Consider the following 15,332-nt stretch of genomic DNA (forward strand, 5'->3'; position numbering starts at 1 on the left):
GTAAATAAAGTATGTTAACTCTAAGAGGTGGTTGGCCCCTCAAACAGCATGGCAACGCACAGAAAGACAGTTGGGTGGGTCTGCATGGTCTTTCTATAAATGTCAACACCCACTTTGGGTCCCAAAGTAAATGTTTTTAATATTGTCTCATTCTGGACTGTTTAAACACGCACTATATCAGCTTGTCTGCATTTCCTAATGTAATAACACGAACGTTTCCTGCAGCTCATTCTGGTTTTTCACTGGACATTAATTCTTTATTACATGTATTCTCCCTCTGAAAAACTACATCAGAAAAGGTTACAGGATGTAATACTGATCAGCACAGTATTCTTGAGGGGTTAAGACCCAAATCTTTGTTAAGGAAAATACTGCAGTTGTCCACATAGATGTGAGCTATACCTGACCCTGTGTCCTTGGTTTCTTCCTGGTCTTCAACAAGGTAGCTTTAATATACCCTGCTGCCATTTTCCAGGAATTCTCAGTCATTGATGGATGGGATTTCTATTTGTGTTAGTTCTTAGAAAGAAGTAGATGGGGCAGAGGACTGAGGGTGTAGCTGCTTTTTACCTCCATCCTATTCTTCTTCCAGTCCTGCTAACGGGAGGAATGAAAGCAGCCCCACAAGAAAACTTTTTGCCCCCAAGCACTTTTAGGGTCAAGGCTGGGAATCCAGTGGGTGCAACCTCCCAAACCCTCTCTGGGCCACCCCCGTCAAACCTTTAGTTCCTGGGTTTCAACGTAGAGTGTGATAGCATAAAAAGTCTTTCTTACCCAAATAAGGACATTTTAAGAGATGGTTTAGGTGGCGTGGAGAGGAGAGAGGAAAAAAAAAATGGAGTTAGAAAAAAACCTCTGTAAAATTTTTTCTTATGAACCTGGATTTTTAAAATTATACCACAGCATTTTTCTCCTGTTGGCGCTCACTTCCCCTGGTTGGTATAAAAGCAGCAACAACACCCGCCTTTGTAGTCTCTCTCCTCTGTGTGCAGCCCCTGGTTTGTGAGAGGAAGTTTTAACCCTCTATGAGGTGAATGCCAGGAATCGTTCTAGGATGATTTACCAGAAGTCAGTCAGGAAGCTGACATGTGGTGTCTGTTTGTAAAGGAAGAAGCACAGAGCCAGGGCGTTTCATGTCACTGTGAGAACCCACATTGACCTTTGATATAGAAACAGGTAGTATGATTATTTCAATATCATGCTTTCAAATGAGAAATTTAACCTTACATCTGACTACTCCCATATCCCTCGTGGCACAATGTGGAGCCTATGTCGGTTTGATTCAGAACCACTAACTCTTAAAACTGCTAAAGAAGCTGCCCCAGTCTCCCTTCTCCATTTGGGTTCCCTCTCAAGCACAGACAAGCTCTGTTGTTTTCTTATGGTCACCCAGCAACACAGGCTTAGAACCAGTCTTCTTTGTTCACCTCAGTGCTCATTCAATCCCCCAAGTTACTTCTTTTGCTGGGAAATAGACATTTTAAATTGTAAGCTACTAGAAGACAGAGACTGTGTGTTTTAACCCGAATAGTAAAATGCCCAACTCAAAGCAATGGAAAATACCAACCTGGGAGACAAGAGACCTAGAATCTTGGCTTAACTGTGCTGCTTGCCCTAGCAAGTCATTTGGTAAAATGAGGGCATTGGTTTATATGAAATCGAAGGTCTTTCTAGCTTATAATTGTGCACTGAAGAAAAATACTCGTCAACAGATGTCAACTGCCAAACACCATTCACAAGCCTTTCCATCATGGCGCCACTGTCTTCTCGCTCTTCCTGTGCCCTGCCCAGCCACCCTGCTCTGCTGTGACAGACCCCCACTCAGCCCAGAAACTGTAACTGGCCCGCTTTTCACCACCTCTTTCCAAGGCTATGTGACTGAATCACTACTGTGTGTTTTGGTTATGTTTTCTCACTCAAGTGTGATCACAACACTTGTCATCTTCCACATTTACATCCAGAAACCCCAGCAATGGCGTAGAGAAAGGAGTGTTCTTCTTGAGGGAAAGGATAAAATGGTGCTGTTGTATTTCTCCATCTGTGTTTTCAGAGCCCTTGAAAGGGCAGCATACTTGTTATTTAAAAGGTTATGATATTCAGAGAGAAAAAAATATCGTCAGGGTACAGTAGCTGCACTGGGTTTTGCTCCAAAGGCAGGAAATAGCTTGGCCAACCTGAAAATAAAATATGCTTCTCCTAAGCAGCTAAGCTTGTTAGACTCCCAGTCTGGTGGCAGGAGCAGCGTTGCATACATAATGTGGACACGCCAATTCTTTTTCCAGAGATTTAAAAAACTCTTTCTCCTATTTTTTAATTCCACAAAAAGATTTTCCAAAATACAAAAAAGATTTTGCTCCCATGTTTCAACTATCTTCATTCCTCAGATTTATTACTGTTGTTGCTTTCCCAGCAGACATTACCCAACATACCCTCAGGGAAAGGAAAGCTCTCAGCCCATCAACTTTCTGATGCCTCAGGAACCCACTTTTTCCAGAGAAGAGTAAATGGGTCACTTCCCTCCTCTGGCCTCACTACAAATGCTACCCACGCTTGCCCCCTATCCTATTTTCAGAAATGAATGACCAACTCAATTCTGCAAGGCCTCGACTACATCCGGTTAAGGTCACGGTTGATACTTAAAAGCAGTGGTCTTTTTTTCCCCCCCGAAGGCTAGTTTCTATCCCTCCCTCCACCCTTCCTCCCTTTCCCTTTTCCCTCTCCTTCTTCAATAGTGCTGTTATGAAGGGTCTGGCCACACACAGAGAATATTACAGGAATAAAACCTGGGAAAGAGCACACAGTTATGAAATACTAAACTTAAACTTCTCTTTATTTTGCTCCCTCAATTCTCCTCCCCCTCCAAGAAAACACGAACCCCGGCAGATTTGTGGTTCATGTTATCTTCAGCTGTAAAAGCCAGCTGAACCAACAGTGCAGCCTTCTCTGTTTCCTGCTGCCTAGAGTTTTCAAAAGGAGCTACTGTAAAGGAACAGTTCGCTCTTTGGCCTATTGGACAACTTTCTTAGAGGGAACAGATTAACTAGAATCAGGCAGAGAAAGAACTCTGTACATCGTAGAGTTCTATACAAATGAAATATATTAGCCTTGGGAGTTACTCCACAGCAGTTAAAGAGAGGAGGGGCAAGGACAGGAAAGTCAGAATGCCAGTTAGTGCCAGAACACGGTATTCTGCTTTTTCAGGAGTGATTTTTAAAAAGAGATGAAGAAGAAAGAAAGTCGAAGGATCTGTGCATTTCTTCAGTCAGCTCCAACCTAGGAACTGCAGTGGGGATTTGGCCTGAGGAAAGATTACCACATCAGACATTGATTCAGCTAAAGCCAACCCATTTCAAGGTGTCACCCATTAATTTATTGACTGCAAATAGGAATTTTGCCCAAGGCCAGAACTCACAATTGGTCCCAGTTGACCTGAAATAGACTTCCACAAGTGGCTGGGGAAAGGGAGTCTGTCTTTCGGATGTCTCTCCCTGGTCCACTCTTTCTTTCTTTATTACATCTCCTGCTCCATCACACCGATAACACAGCATTCAAAGAGCTTCATTAGTCGATGGTGTGCAAACAGCTGCTCAAAGGATTTGCGACTGGATTGATCCTGACGCTGCCAGTACAGATAGCACAGGGCAGAAATGACTGTGCTATCCAATTTTGACATCATCCCCTTTTCTTTCTTTCCCATCCCATGTGCTAAACGTTCATTTAGTAAAAGAAAAGACAATATTCTTACAGAGTGGCTCCTTGCATTATGATGAAAGTCTTGGTTTATACATGTTTTCATATAAATACAAAATGGCTACTATTTTTCACTTCTGAAATGCATATTTAACATGCAAGCTACAAAAGTGAGAAAGAATATTAAAGTAATATTTTGGGGAGTGATGACATGTGTAGCATTCTTAATAGTTAATCATTGAGACTGGAAAATGAATAGTCATTTGATGTAGGTGGGAAATGGGCTAATGTTTTGCTAAGATTAAAGAGTAACTCTTCTCTTCCCTCCAATTGTGAGGCGATTTTTAAGACCCTCTGTGACATGCAGCTGAACTCGAGCTGCCCTTATAAGACCTGGCGACCCAGAGGCTAGAAACCAAATTATTTCTACCTTAGAGAAATGAACAATCACATAGGTTCACAAGGAAGCTTATGTAAAGATGGTCTTTGTAGCATTTCCAGTAGCTAAAAACAAACAATCCAAAAGCCACATAATTGCAAATCACAGGGGAATGGCTAAATAAATACGACTTACCTATGCTACAGAACTCTACAACACAGTTAAAAAGAATGAGGTGAAATTCATGTACTAATAAGGACCTATCTCTCAGACACAGCAATTAAAAAAACCCATACTGAACACTTAGACATTGTTGATCAGAATGTAAAGTGGTCCAACTACTGTGGAAAAAAATATGAAGGTTTCTCAAAAAATTAAACATAGAGCTACTACACAATCCAGAAATTCCACTTTTGGGTATACTGCCCCAATAATGAAAAGGAGATTTTGATGAGATGTGTGCACTCCCATGTTTATTGCAGCATTATTCACAATAGCCAAGATATGGAAACAACCCAAATGCCCCCTTCATTGTATGAATGGATGAAAAAGATGTGGGATATATATATACAATGGAATATTATTCAGCCATGAGAAAGGAGAATATCCTTCCATTTGTGACAACATGAATGGACCTTGTGCACATAATGCTAAGTGAAATAAGTCAGACAGAAAAACAAGTAGTGTATGAGAGCACTTATATGTGGAATCTAAACCTGTAAAAAACGGAGAGTAAAATGGCAGATACCAGGGGATGGTAGGGAGAGGAATTAGAGTGATGGTGCTGAGGGGTACAAACTTGAAACGAGTAGTAAATAAACCACAGAGCTCTAATGCAGAGTATAATGAATATAGTCAATAATACTGTACTATAATTACATAATGTAATAAATATCCCTACATCAGCAATCATATTACAATATATAAATGTATCAAAGTAACATGCTGTGCACCTTAAATTTATCCAATATTACATTCTGAATGTATTCAATAATAAAAAATTTTATTAAAACAACACATACTATTTATATTAAAAACATACACACATAAAACAACACTTTACAGCTTCTACCTAGAAGAAGGTCTGTGAAGAAAACATGGTAAACTGATAAAAGATTCCCTTGGGAGAGGCTGGGGTGGAACTGGGATTAGGAATAGTGATGTTCAAAAAATGGGCAGACCTCAACGAGGTATCACCTAATACCGGTCAGAATGGTCATCATTAAAAAGGCTACAAAAGATAAATGCTGGAAAGGGTGTGGCGAAGAGAGAACCCTCTTACACTGTTGATGGCAATGTAGTTTGGTGCAGCCACTATGGAAAACAGTATGAAGTATGAGTCTAAAAATAGACTCACCATATGATCCAGAAATCCCACTCCTGGGCATATATCTGAAGAAAACTCTAATTTGAAAAATACATACACCCCAATATTCAGAGCAGCACTATTTACAATAGCCAAGACATGGAAGCAATCTAAAAATGTCCATGAACAGATTATTGAATAAAGAAGTTGTGATATACATTACAATGGAATACTACTCAGCCATAAAAAAGAATGAAATAATGCCACTTGCAGCAACATGGATGGAGCTAGAGATTATCATACTAAGTGAAGTAAGTCAGACAGAGAAAGATCTATATCACTTACATATGGAATCTTAAAATAAATGACACAAATGAACTTATTTACAAAACAGAAAGAGATTCACAGACACAGAAAACAATCTTACAGTTACCAAAGGGGAAAGTGGGGGGAAGGGATAAATTAGGAGTGTGGCATTAGCAGATACAAATTACTACATGCAAAATAAACAAGGTCCTGATGTATAGCACTGGGAACTATAGTCACTAGCTTATAATAATATACTCAGTAGCTTATAATAACCTATAATGAAAAAGAATATGAAAAAAAAAAAAAACCATGTATAACTGTATCACTGTGCTGTACACCAGAAAATAATACAACATTGTATGTCAACTATATATACTTCAATAAAAAAAAGAATGGCGGTAAAAGGGGAGTTTAGTCTTCTATTTAATATTTTCACTTTTTACAAAGAAACCATATCCATATATTACTTATGCAGTTTAAATTTAAGTCCTTTTAAACAATCACAGTATTATGAGGTTAAAACATTAATTTCTTGCTTTGCTCTATTTAGCAGGCCCTTAATACTATCATGAAAATCAGCTATTCCTCTTCCTGAGGCTTATGTACTCCTGATGTTCTGTTGTAGCAGAGCAATGGGAAAGGAGAGCAAACAAAGTCGAATTGGAACTAAATCTCAACATGGAATAAAACATCAATTATCTCCCTTCTCCACTCTTTCTTGGATCTACTACTTCTCAGTGGCCACCCACAGCTACCCTGAGAGAAACAGAATCTTAGAACTGTGAGGCTCCATAGCTTTTGCTTTGGCCCCCTTGTTTTTAAGGTGAGGGGACTGGTGTGCTCAAGTTAGAGTCCATTGCTTCCAAGGACTAATCCTGTTCTCCACAACTGCATTCTATTGCCCTCCCTTGGGAGGGAGGTGGGGGCGGGTTGTCATCCCCGTCCAGCTCTGCAAACTCCTCCTACTAATTTCAGCAGCAAAAAGGTTGCTTTTTTCCTGAAAAGATGTTCTACAAAGTAAATTTTTTGTGATGATAAATTTCAGTAATACTACTAATTTAAAAAAAAAACCTCAAAAAAAGTTAAGACCAGAAGGTAGATTCAGTTTTAATGAAGTGTTCTTCTTTTACCTTGCTTTTATGTTGCTCCTTTTTATCTCTTCATCAAGGAAACTGTGTTCCATCGAGCCTCGGGGTATGATAAATAACTTACAAGGATGCACAGTTGTACATTACTCTCTTGACAGGGTGACTCACAACACTGATAGGTATTATCTACATTCTTTAAATGGTTTCCTGCAGGGGTAAACCCACGCACATGCACACCCAGAAATACAAAAGCACATGAGGATCAAATTTCTACAGGTGACTTGTTTGGCCCATCCCTATTTCCTTGCAAAAGGTTGCTTAGAAAACTGCAACTACATTCAAAAAGGCATAGGCAACTGAGGAACAGATGTCAGCATTCTCCTTGGATCTGGAGCCTTCCAGGATGGTTCAGTAAACAGCTCATCTCTCTAGCTGTCCAGTCCTTCGTGGGCTCCAGGAGAAAAGGGTGGTGGTTGTGCTGGCTGGGAGAGGCATGAACAGACTGAAACCGTGCCTCCCTAGCCGTGCTTAAGAAACTTTTTCCCAAGTGTTTTTCCAAAAAGAGGGAGTTCCATAAAGCGACATTTCTCCCTTTGAACTTGAGCCTTTTGGCATTTTCATTTACATCTGCTTAAACAGACGCAGGACCAGGGCTTATCAGTCCAGCACGTGCTGGGGCCTTCTAAACCATGAAAGGAAGCTCTGGTAAAATTATGATTTTTTTATACCTGACAAGCTGTGACCTGTAGAAAGCTTTGCGTTCTGGCAGAAACACAAAATCAATTGAGTTTCATCTAAACCATTCTCTGGCTTTCAAGACCCTTTGATAAATCTCAGATGGAAATTCTTCAGTCCCACAGAAGCTCAGGAGGGCAACCGTACACTTTGATTTTTGACTTTATCATGTAATTGAGGTGGCGTTTTTATTGATCAGCTGCTCACTGGATCAGTGGGTTTATTAATCTGCTTTTCTAGTCAAATAACTTGATGGGACTTCATTTTAAAGTGATTGTAGTGTCTGCAATAGGGCTCCCCGTGGGCAGTGACCATAAGTTACTGAAGTCAACATTTTATTACAAAGCCCACACACAAGCAGGATAAAGATTCAATCAAGTTGGGAAAATTGAGAGCCTTAACATCAACTTCCTGAATTACTGCAACAATTGGCTTCTTTGCTTGGGGGGAAGGGGAAGGGAGAAAATTAATCCACTCTCCACACTCCAGCAGGAGCTATCTTTCTAAAACACAAATCCGATCATGCCTGTACTCTGTATAAAGCCCCACTGCTCTTGGTATAAAGAACAGAAGACTCGTCCTAGCCTACAACATCTTCCAAGTCCTACCTTTCTAGGCTTATCTCTTGCCACTCACACTGAAAGCTCTGCCACCCGACACTTTACAGTTGAAGGAAACTCACCAGCCTCCCTCTTACTTCTCGGCTTTTAAACAGGACAGTCTTTCCGCTTCCCCTACTCTTCAGCTAACTAATCCTTATTTGCCCTTCGGGACAGTTTAACTATCACTTCTTCCAGACTCTTCGGGAGTTTACAGCATTTAACACACCAATTTGAATTTTCCTTCTATCTTTGACATTAGATTGTAAATTCTTTGAGAACAGGGATCACATCTTAGACACCACGTTTGTTGCAGTGTATTTCGTAATACGTACACATTTTTGCCCCTCCAGAGTATGTATTCCTCTCTGGAAACATGTTGTATGATGTCTGTCTTCCCAGCCAGAGAAACCTCCATGAGAGCTTCTCTGGCTCATCCACAGCATGTAGCAGGTTTGGGACACATAGGAGGCATTTAATAATACTTTGCTTAATATTAATGTAATATTAAAAAATAGTATATTTGCTTAATTAACTCTCTGCAAAGCCTAGCACAGGGTCTGGCAGGTACTCAGAATTCACTGACTCTAAGGCACCACTGACGGTGAGATGCATCACTATTTAATATGACTTGGGAATGGGAAAAAAGCCTCCCCCAGATGATGACATACACTTATTGAAATGATGACACTATGCTTTCTGATTACTTCGACATTTATCTATTTAGTGTAAGAGAATTATTTAGTCATAGATATGTATCATAGCTCTTGCATGTGTAAAAAAGAAAATATAAGCAAAATAAATAGGTCCAATTCCCTAAACTTCTTCATACTCAGAGTCTAACTCTGCTGAATTACCTTCTAAATTCAGAGTGGTCATTTGTGCCATCACAAGTGTTGGTGTGGCACTATTTTTTCAAAGAGTGTGCCACTATTATCTCTGGGATTTTCTTTCAAGCCATTGACACCCACCATTTTGCAAGTTTCGGGGCTAGAGCCTTGTTGATCCTACCAAGTGTTAGATTTCAAAGGACAATTCATGTGCCTTTCTCAAATAGTCCTTAAGAAGTCAGGTGACAGAAATAGGAAGAGACTCAGTTATCCAACTGTGCCACCAGGAATGGTAGCCAAGTAGTACAATTGATTGTTCCAGCTGACAGTAATGCAACCCACCATTAATGTTAAAACTTCACGTAATTTTAGAGTAATAAAATATGAATAAATATCTGGCTTAGAATTGATGCAATGTATAGGGGGAAGGTATAGCTCACTGGTAAGAGTGCATGCCTAGCATGCACAAAGTCCTGGGTTCAATCCCCCAATACCTCCATCAAAAATAAATAAATTCAATAAACCTAAATACCCTCCTCGAAAAAAGAACTGATGTAATAGGTATGTGTACTGAATAAGTGAGATTGATGGAGAAAAACAGTACAGAAAAATAATTCTAGGAAGTTAATCCTCAAGATATAAGTAATTTCACATTCAAATTCTGGTCTCATTCACTGAAAATATACTATGTGCCAACCCTGGTGCTTGGTTCATTTGTTTACATTATTTCATTTAATTTAACAATATGTGCATAATTCCCAGGTGTTATAATCAGTTCCCAGAGTGAAACAGATCTACTTTATTTATCATTCTGTCTCCAGAAATCCTCATTGACCTGGAAATTACTCACATCAATATCACAATAAAAACTGATTTTCACAATTTTGCAATCAGAAAAGATCTTCATAATCATCAATTAAATATTGGGTTCAGCATAGTTTTACTGTCAAAGATATTCTATAATAATTCCTGAGGACTGGTAATCTATGTCATGCATATTCTTCTTAATTAAAATATTTAATTAACTTGAAGTTCCCATATAGCTTCAAAAAGCAACTATTAAATTAAAATGCAAAGACTCATACTCTTAACTCAAAGATGGAACAAACAGCTAGAAAAGTTCATTTCAGCCTTGGTTTTGAAAAAGTCTGAAATGCTGCAAATAGTTTCAAAAGGTATCTTGAAATTGTCAAAACAAATATCGAGACAAAATCAAATCCAATTCTCTCTAATTTAAAAATATAGGCACGCTATGTAAGGTAGAATTAGGAGACTGGGTGTTATACTCCAAAGGCTAAGAATTACTCAATTGGGTAAAATCTCCACCCACATCAATTTGAGACCAATTCTCATAAAACCAGGGGTGTGTGTGTGTGTGTGTGTGTGTGTGTGTTTTGCCAAAAATAACCAATTAATGGATCAGAGCTATCCAAAGCTTATCTGATGATGAATCTTTCAGGAGATGTTGTCTCAAGTAATCTATTATCTATTAATCCCCATTTCCTTCCAGCCACAGAGCCTTGTCTCCTTCAAGCTGCCCTGTGGCAGCTCTGATCTATATGCTGTGAAATCATCCCAGCCGCATCATTCTCCAGCATTATTTGAAATTTGGGTGTTTGACATCCGAAGAAGAAGTGGAGAAAAGTTCCATGGTGGGCCTGACAGTACAGAGGCCAATTTCTAAAGGGCAGAGTAATAAAATGTCATTCACTCACACAAGCCCCTGCGGTTTTCAAAGCAAGAGCCAGTGTGTTTTCTGCCACAATCTCAGAAGGGCAATTAGTGGAGGGGGAAAGGGGCGGGGGAGTCTGAAGCCTTGCCAGTGTGTAACTGTACCGGCTACAAAGATCAGTTGTTAGCTCACTTCCCTGGTTACTGGGGATAACGTGGATGGCGGTCATAATCCACGTGGTGAGGGTGATGCTTTGGGATGTGTTTGTTTGTTTGTTTTTAATATTACAGTGGGTGGTGCTCAATCTGAGGGCCAGCCTAATTTACATAGCTGCACAAAGCCCTGCGCCTGCAGTTAGTTCCCAGTTGAAATGAACTATCCTTACCGATCATATGAGCAGGACTTTCTGACCGGGGCTGGAGATTAGAAGGATTCATTCACCTGTGGAAAGGCCAAGGCGGGAGAACCCTCCCCTCCAGAGAAGGAAGGAATCTACACGAGCGGGAAGAGAAGAGGGAGAGCGAAGCCCAGGCTGCGTGGGGGCAGGGGGAGGCTGTCAGGGCAGCTCTCCAGGCCCTGCGGGCCCAGTTTCTGTCCTGTCCTCAGGGCGGGCGTCCCCAGCAGGCACAGGGGGCACAGTGCCTGGGAACACAGTACTTTCAGGGGCCTATGAAAAGGTTTTATTTCTTTAGAAATCAGAAGGAAAAAAATGAACTTTAATGTTGAAGAAGATATTTTAATATATAATATTAATATATTGGTCTTTATTCCAACATAAAAGAAATTATATTAATTTCTTAAATTAAATTAGAAATTATAAAGAAGTGCCTTATGCCGACGAAAGTCACAGTGTGGTCCTGCCTGTTGTACTAGGTTAAATGATACAAAATGGCTGAGAACCAACCATTTTAGACCTATAAACAGAGTGGCTAGTCAGTGTGTAGAAAATTTCAGTTAAGGAAGATGAATAGGTTCTGGAGATCTGGTGTACAACTGAGTGCCTGTAGAGGACAATCCCGCACTGTACACTTAAATCTGTTAAGAGGGCTGATCTCATGTTCAGTGTTCTTGCCGTAATAAAATGTAAAACAAAATACAGTTTAGACCTAATACCTACTCTCAGAGGACCTTTTGCTAGTGTGTAGAAAATCTCAGCTCAAGCTAGACAGGCAGAGAAGGTAGAGAAAGCAGTCCTGTCTTTCCATGCCTCCTACCTCTTCCTGTCCCTTCTCGCCTCTTTTCTCCTGCTCCCTCTAGTTCTCTCTTTCTGTCTCCTCCCTCCTCCCCTTCCCCTCTCCTTTCGCGCCCTCCTTCTCTTACTTTTCCCCTCTCTCCCTAACTTCCGGGAATTTTCTTATGGAACCAAAGGAAGGTTGGTCATCTCCAGTCCTGGGGTCCCGAAAGGACCTGAGACTGTTCCAGGCACTCACCCTGCTCCTCCCACCTCTCAATGCCACCTCTGCTGTCCTTCTCTAGGACACAGATACGTTCCCAATGGGATCCGCAAAGCCCAGGTGAACTCAGATCAGGGGTACCTGAAGCTCTCCAGGGGTTGGGACAGGAGGCAAGGCCCAGAGACACATCAATTTCTGAAGCTCGCTTGATCTTCCCACACTCTTCCTCCATCCTTCATTCCTAGGATCTTTATCTGGTGAGGAGGGAAAGAGGGAGGGGAAAAACTGAGTCTACCTATTTGCTTATAATTTACAATGTTTCTTATCATTCAGGACAAAGACTTTGCTATTAAAAGCCAAGAATTTGCATTTTTTTTTCCCTTCTGATTCCATCCCTGACAACTCTTTAAAGAAATGGATGTCTTCTGGACTAGCTCCCCAGTAGGGAAGTCACCAGGTAAATAAGGACTATGGCATAAAGCAAAGCAATTACAGACTCACCTATCACCCACTACAAATACCAATTAAACTTACTAGGGCTAAATCACAGAGTTGACTATCACGGAGAATAAGGCAGTATGTTATCAATACAAATACAAAAATAGATAGAGCCCTACTCTCAAGGAACTACAGTTTAATGGAGGAAAGTCCTGCCAATAAATGATACAAGAAAATGAACATAAATGAGGAAGAGGCAAGTGCCAGGTGGGGGTTGACAGAAGTAGCCAGTATCCAGACGTCCCATGGTGATGAAAGGAGCTTCAAATCTACGGCACGGTCACGGGTGATGGTGGATGATCTACTCTGGTCTGTAGCCTGCTTGAGGAGGCTGGGTGACTTCTGTCAAAACTCAGCCCAGAGGTGCAGTTAAACATTCAGACTTAGAGAAGTCCTGCAGGGCCGAGAGGAAGAGGACACCTGCAGTCCAGGTGTAAGAAGAGAGGACTGACTGAGTGCTCATCCTGCAGAGCTGTGAAGGGAGGAGCAGGCAGACCCAGGGATTTGGCTCAAGGCTTTTATTTATCTGAAGATGTCAAAGAACCTTTGTTATATTACTGATGTTCAGAAATTTTGAGAGAAAAAAATGAAGAAGATGGCCATTATCCAGCTTCTATAGAGAGAGTAACAAAAGCAAAATGGTTAACTTCTTAAAATATATCACATGTCTTGAGTAGAACAAGAAAAGCAGGGGAGAAGCACAGAGCCCATTTTGTGCCAACTTTAGTTTGGGCTTAAATGGTGAGGCTGGAAGAGAGAGGTGGAGCTGGGGAGTGGTTAAGCATTAAATAATCAACCATGACTAATCACTGAGTTTAGCCTGAGTGAAATCACTCTGCAAGCATAACTCTCATCAAAATGTAGCTTATGCAAGGCTCCAGAATGGGCTGCATGTTACAACATAGAACTACAAATCCATGCTTTGTCTGCAAAGTCATAATCAACAGGGTCTAAGGTGTAGCATTCGGTATGGTTAGGTGACATGGAATGGTGCCCCAGGTGAGTTCACTTTTGATGAAAGTAGGTGAAGGTAAGCATTTTATTTACCGCATTGTTGAAAGTGAATCTGTGTAGTCAAAGGGTTGTTTGTTTGTTTGTTTGTTTTTTGGGTGGGGGAGGTTGTTGTTATTTTTAATTCAAAGAACATGCTATAACAAAATATAGCTACCTTTCAGGACAGACCTGGATTCATATTCTAGTTCTGTATTTCTGTATTGAGCTAGCTACATGAGGCAATTACTTTATCTTAGAATGAGTTCCCTTCTAGCCCTAGAGTGCTATGATTACATTATTTGGTTATTGTGAAGAGCCTGGTAGGCACTTTCCTCTGAGAAGGTGGAAGAGCAGCTGAGGAAAAATGTAAGACACCATTAAATCTACTTACCGTTGCACGTTGGAAAGAAAAATAATGAATTAAGTAGGGATTCTGTCAATTTCCTTCCTACTCCATTCTTTACACTAATCCCAGCTTTCAAAAAAAAAATAAGTGTATAAGTTATGTAAAAAACTGCATAAGGGTGAGCCATAGGACATTCAAACTTACTATTTCTCCACTGAGCCCACACACTGAAAGGGGCATACAGTTGGAAGTTTTGACACATGTGTGTGGAATTTTGAAAACGGGCTATGTGTTTAAGAGGGACCATGCTATATGTATTAGCTATATTTGAGTCTGATCTATACCAGGGTTTCTTGACCTTGGCACAACTGACATTTTGGACTGAGTAATTCTTGGTTGTAGGGGGCTGTGCTGTGCATTGTAGGATGTTTAGCAACATTCCTGGCTCCTACTTACTAGATGCCAGGGGCAAACTGCTCCCCCTCCAGGTATTGCCAAATGTCCTCTGGGAGACAATTGTCACCACCATCCCCTCCACCCATTAAATATTATGGTTCTGGACAAAATGACCAGGTAGACTATGATGTTTGCTTTTGATGTGTCTGCCCCTGCCACCTTTCCTGTCCCCTCCCTCAGCCATTTCTTTATTCATCCATTCAACAGATGTTTATTAAATAACTACGTGTTGGGTACTGTACCAGGACAGTAATAAGCAGTGAACAAGAGGATAAGTAGTGAACAAGAAGGAATGGTACTGGCTGTCATGGAGTTTACAATTTTGTAGGGGAGACGATGTGAAAAAAAAATCATAAATAAAAGAGTATGTAGTGCAAAAACAGCAGTTCAGGGAAAGTGCACACACAGTTACCACCACTGCTTCCCCAAATCCTGTTACTATTATGGTAAATGGCTTAGAAAGACATAAACCTACAAAGGAATGGTAGTTGGTAGAGGAGGAGAACAATAAAAGTGATCAAAACAATGAGTTAGATGGATAAGATGAACTTAGTAAACTTAGAGGAAGCTGAAACCCAAGACCCACAACAAAACAAACCCTCATGATGCTTAAAAACACTGGGCTCAGAGAGGAAAACCTAAACTGTCCACAGATGAAGAAGAAAGCAAAACAGATCACATGCAAAGATATGTGAATCAGAATGGCATCGGACTTCACATTGGCAGTGCTTGAAGCTGGAAGACAATAGAGCAATACCTTCAACGTTCTGAAGAATTCTTCCAACCAAAAATACTATACCCAGCCAAATTATTAAATAAGTAATAAATAGAATGAAGATGTTCAAGATATTCAGGGTGTCAAATTACTTCCCAAATGTTCCAGTTTTATATCACTGCATAACAAACTACCTCAAAACTTAGTGGTTTAAAACAACTCTATCTCATATGTTTCCAAGAATTCGAACAGAGCACAGAGGGGACAGATTGCCTCTGCTCCTCAGTGTCTGAGATCTCCGATGGGAGGACTGGGAGAGCTG

General features: G+C 40.5%; 1 long non-coding RNA gene across 1 annotated transcript; it reads left to right on the forward strand.

The window, feature by feature from the left end:
• Positions 1 to 1,768: 1,768 nt before the first annotated feature.
• Positions 1,769 to 12,107, forward strand: LOC116657878. Its single transcript, XR_004313034.1, has 3 exons — positions 1,769 to 1,778; positions 7,473 to 7,477; positions 11,553 to 12,107. It is a non-coding gene; the product is annotated as an uncharacterized LOC116657878 (long non-coding RNA).
• Positions 12,108 to 15,332: the final 3,225 nt, after the last annotated feature.

This window comes from Camelus ferus, chromosome 2 (assembly GCF_009834535.1).
Source record: "Camelus ferus isolate YT-003-E chromosome 2, BCGSAC_Cfer_1.0, whole genome shotgun sequence".
NCBI classification, from domain to species: Eukaryota; Metazoa; Chordata; class Mammalia; order Artiodactyla; family Camelidae; genus Camelus; species Camelus ferus.